Source organism: Lactuca saligna, chromosome 8 (genome assembly GCF_052625555.1).
Source record: "Lactuca saligna cultivar CGN05327 chromosome 8, ASM5262555v1, whole genome shotgun sequence".
NCBI lineage: Eukaryota > Viridiplantae > Streptophyta > Magnoliopsida > Asterales > Asteraceae > Lactuca > Lactuca saligna.
Genome location: NC_136424.1, coordinates 146,626,431 through 146,632,186, shown reverse-complemented (window position 1 = coordinate 146,632,186; position 5,756 = coordinate 146,626,431).

The window sequence follows — 5,756 nt, the reverse complement described above, 5'->3', positions numbered from 1 at the left end:
GTTATCTTTTGAAAACATGGGTGTTATCTCTATTTCTATAACCGAGTTATAGGGCGATTAAGCCTTTTTTTTAATTGCATGATTAGATCGGAAATCTTTTGTGATAAATGATATTTAAGCAATAGAGTTTCGAGGCATAAATGAATAAAATATGTCTAATTTAATTTGTTATTAGCGATCTTCTAAATCTAGGAATTATATAATAAGATATAATCGGAATTATATAACAAATCGATGAGATAAATGATACCTAACCATTTATTTATTTTGGAACATAGATTCTAGACTTTGATAACTAATGTGTTTGGAAACTAAAACAATATTAATTATTAAAAATTATATATTGAAAATACAAAATGAATTTTGTTAAGATTTTGTATTCATTTAATCCACTCTCATTACCATGAATTATTTTCTTTAATGAATTAATGAAGCAATAACATTCAATAGATACAACTTGAATGAATGGGTTCATGTTTCTAGAGACAATCTCGTGAAAGATATGAAATTATATACACTTAAAAATCTTTATCCTAAAAACATTTCTTTGAGCAATTGTAACAACCATCAAATATGGGTCAGAATCTATAGATTGATGTCCATGTACAACACTAGCCTTAGACCTAATCTACGGGATCAATGTGATTATTAAGTAAATTTTAATAATAAAGATACTTGTATGTATATTGTTCGTGTTCAACCTTATATATGATCGGAACCTTAATATGTATATATGTATGCTTATGTGTTAAGAAATATTATCAAGCGAGTAATGTCAAATTTCTAGTAAGATTATCTCCTTCTAGCATAACAAAAACTCGATTCATATGTGCTAGACACTTATAAGTAGCAAAATATTATATATATATATATATATATATATATATATATATATATATATATATATATATATAATATTTTGCTACTTATAAGTGTCTAGCACATATATATATATATATATATATATATATATATATATATATATATATATATAATATTTTGCTACTTATAAGTGTCTAGCACATAGGAATCGAGTTTTTGTTATGCTAGAAGGAGATAATCTTACTAGAAATTTGATATATATATATATATATATATATATATATATATATATATATATATATATATATATATATATATATATATATATATATATATATATTGATATAAAATAATTGGTCCATAAAAGATGTAAACCAATGCGCATGTTATATGCATATAAATAACAAAACTCGATTTTTTTGCTATACGCATACACCAAATGTGAATAATTGATCGACAAACCAACCAACCAACATTATTGTTGACGTATTTTTAAAATGTATATATCCTTAGGTATTCAAGGTGACCGAAAGAACACTCAACCGGTGTGAGAATGATGAATTTGATTTTTTTTGAAAAATAGTTGGCTCTGTAGTAGCCTTTTACCTATTTTATGTCTTGCAGGAATATGTATTCCGCTTGTAATGCTTATGGATTTATTAACCAATGTATTTCTTCATATTCAAATTCTAAAAGAATGCAATGTTATATAAATCTTGGTATTATTTCAGTATATGTTGTTTAAGTGTGATCCAATATGCTTAGTCTCAATCGTGACGTTATCATCGTTGGTCGAGGTCTGATAGATTGGTATCAGAGCTAACAAATATAGTGAATTAGTACTTTCTTTAGGAGAGCATAACTATAGTCTAAGGGCTTTCTATAATAAGTCTATGTATTCCTAAACATATACCATCTTGCTAATGGACTTACCCCTATAAATCTACGATGCATTACCCTTAGTTTCTTTCCTTAGATCTTGGATTCTATAATCAAGATTATCCTTATAACCCTACAAGTAATAGGTATTATTAACTACACTACAAAAGTAGAAATATAAATTAATAATATACAAAAATAATAATAATAATAATAATAATAAGATAAATGTAAAAAAACAAAATTTTAAAAATCAAATAATCAATTAGGTTCTCTAGTATGTAGGTCGTACCACAACTGAACCTAGTTGCACACCTAAGTTTTATTATGATCAGATTCTATGCAATATATATATATATATATATATATATATATATATATATATATATATATATATATATATATATATATATATTAAAGTTCTGAAAAATGGTTCCTCAACTATATTTTGGTGATTTTAATGTTGCTTCCTTTTTATCTTTTTTGGTCCATGTGGTTTACCAGATTTAACACATTGAGGACAACGATGGAAACCGAAATTACTCTTTTACTCCTAATCCGACTTTTTTTTTATTAATTTATATTTCTCTTTTTCGTTTTAAATTAATGTTTTGTTTATTTGAAAATACTTGCCCAATACCATAAAGTCACTCAGTATCTACCATCACCACCACCACCACCAACGTCAATATTACATAAATGGTCCAATTGGTTTACCCGTGGTCACAATTTCAATCTTCACTACCTGAAAAGAACAAATTACCCTCATATTAACGGACAAAAAACAACGGTCTATATTTTTCCGGATTGGTTTTCCGGATGCTGCCATATATTGCAATAAAGTTCAATTTGTGATAACATTTCTTTCTTTTTCCTCATTTATTGTAAGAAATAATTATTTAGATTTATTTACTTATGTAATGAGCTGACATTGTTTATCTTCCTTTACTAGATTGTCTCAATTCAATTCAACATGCTAATTTACTTTACAAAGCAATATCTTCCGACCTTGACAACGCTGAGGATTCCTTTTTAGTTCAAACTAAGTGAATTAATTGATTTGTTAAACGATTGGAAAAATGTTGATAGAATGAAAAAATACTTCATAAATGCTTAAAAACTGTGAAACATGTGTGTGATATATCCAAACCAAAAATATTAACGAAAATTAAATTTATTTCTAGGATGAATCGTCAAGAGTAGGATGAGAATTAGCTAGAGGTGGACTCGCTTTACCATCTGCCAGGGGATCCCTATTTCCCTAGTCCACATACCGAATGGATGTTGATACTGACCGAGGATAGTGAACCTGAAGAGGACCATAGTGAGGATCCAGAGCTGATGGAATAAGAAGCTAAAAAGGACCAAGTGTAATTTTTGATTTTTTAATAACTTTATTCATTCTAGAATGTAAAAAAGTGATATTACGTAATTAATCTTGTTTTTGTAATTGGATACATTTCTTTATTTCTTTATTGCTTGTTGTTGTATTTAAATGTTTGAGGAATCTTGTAAAGAATTACTATATTACTCTCGTGACAATTTTCAAGTTTGACTTTATCAAATGAAGATCACAAATCTTTTGACATTATAATACAAATATTATATAATTATTATTCATAATTCTTTAATATATGCATGATTCTTTAATATATTTATGATATTTTACCGGTGTTATGTTTTTTTCTTAATTAATATTAGTGAATAATCCAAAAGAAAAGTTTTGCACACCTTTTATGGTACTTTCAACTAGAAGTGATGACGTGGAGCTGCACAAACTATATACATAGTGCCTGATGCAATTACTTAAAAACAAATACATTTTTAATTTAGAGCATCTTTTCTTATAATCATACTCTAATGATTCTTACAAGGGAGGTCCCAAATTTTAATTATGATGACTTCAATGAGTAATAGTGACCAAGATGGAATATATAATCAAAATCGAATAATACAACATCCTTTGCGAAAGCAAGACAAACATCTACGTGTTTTCATAAAATTTGAAACGTCCCCGTTTTTGCAAATCAAAAATTTCATTTTAAAAGATAATAATTCATAAAACATTTATCCATATTAAGAAAACTCACTCTTCGATAAACATGAAAACCCAAGTATCCATAATCAATGTAAACAACATTGTCATGCGGAAGCCTCAAAACATAATGTTGACGTGCATGTGTACATCAATCAATGTCCTTCCCAGTCTAAAAAAATACCATCAAAACATTTAATCTACAAATATGACCATAAAATTTAGTGAGTTCCTCAATATATCATATATCACAATACACATACGATGCATACAAACAAAGGCTCTCAGCTTTGGTGCCGATCCGCATACAAACAAATATCTCGGCTCCCATTCCAATTCGACGAACTACAAATAACAACTCTCATGCACGTCTAGTCACGACTAACAGACCTAGTGCATGTCTATTCATTTCAGTAGTTAATGGCTCTCATGAACATCTAACCTTGAACACGAGTAATCTAGGCTATCGGCTCTCATGTCGATACACCGTCAACTTCCCAAACATAACATCTCAACATATCATACTATCTAAAAATCAAACAATCAACATGCAAATGATTAAGCTAGCCTGCTTACCTAATCAACACACCACAATACATCTACATCTTAGCATACAAGGAACATATACTGTAACATGTAGTATAGTGAGAAACCTCACCTAAAGCAGCAACACATAATAAAACTATTGATGTGGCTAACATGAACTCCCTCTCTGAACACGTTACATCCATACCACTAACTCTACTTATATCAATTCCTGATAATACACATTGTGTACTTTATTTATACATTTACTTTTAGAATCATTCTTGTACAATCATGTTGTACACACATCTTTTATTCATCTTTTGTACAAATATTACGATATGTATGATTCCAAACATATTCTTAGGTTTAGACACACCAAACACACACATTACCCTAAACCGGGACTCACTTTTTGTTTTAGACACTCACTTCCCACTAAACTTGTAATACATGATGTGGGTTATGCTTTAATAGTAAAACTTAGCTAGGAAATTAGATTTCATGGACCAAAAGCATTCATAAAGTGTAGCTCTTCGGCTTGAGGATTTTTAGGACAAAACCAAGTAAAATGTTGTTTCTTGGTTCTAGATATCAACACAAGTATAAAAAAAAAAAAGTTAAAGGAGCCAAGTACCAGGTTTAGCAACCTTAAAAAAAGTAATAAAAAAAAAAAAAAAAAAAAAAAAAAAAGATCCATATGCTTGAAAGAAGAACCAAACTCATCCATTACAAAAATCTCGAAATATAAGTGTATGAGAAGTTTTAAAGACATTTGAAATGCTTTATTTGGTTTTTATTGTCCAAACTCGATATCAAATGCTAAAGGAACAATCTAGCATCTTTATAAGTGATTAATAGGATCTAGAGCTCACTAAAGCCAACTGAATTGAATCAAAATAGAAAATCCTCTTATTAATGGTTTTTCGGTGATTTAGAGTTTGTTAGAGGTAGCTCCGACCTCCACAATGGCGGGGAAGGTTAGGAGGATACTAAGGATAGAATGGGACCTTACCTTCATTGGAGATGGCCTGAAATAATCCCCACCACAACTTCCCTTCCGAAAAACCCTAAAAGAAAAACCCCTTTCTCTCATAACTTTCACTCAGGAATAGGGCTAAAAGAGATGGAGAGAGGTTGACTTTTACAAACAAGGATACGCATGTAAGGGGTTGGGATTGTTTTGCTTTCAAAGAAAGTGATTTTTGTATGTCCAAAACAATAAAAATAAGCTTGTGTTTTCGTGTCGATGTTGAGCACTATTTACGGAAAGAGACAAGGAAGGAACTGATTTTTGGCAGTTTTGGTCCCTTAGGTCTGGCATGTTGACAGAAACCACCCAAATTCGAATTCGCTTAACACAGCAAGTTCTAAAAATTATAAATTAGTCTCTCTACTTATAAATTTCAAATACTTTTATTATTATCATTTTATGATTATTATTATTATTATTATTATTATTATTATTATTATTATCAAACATCTAAAAAGAATT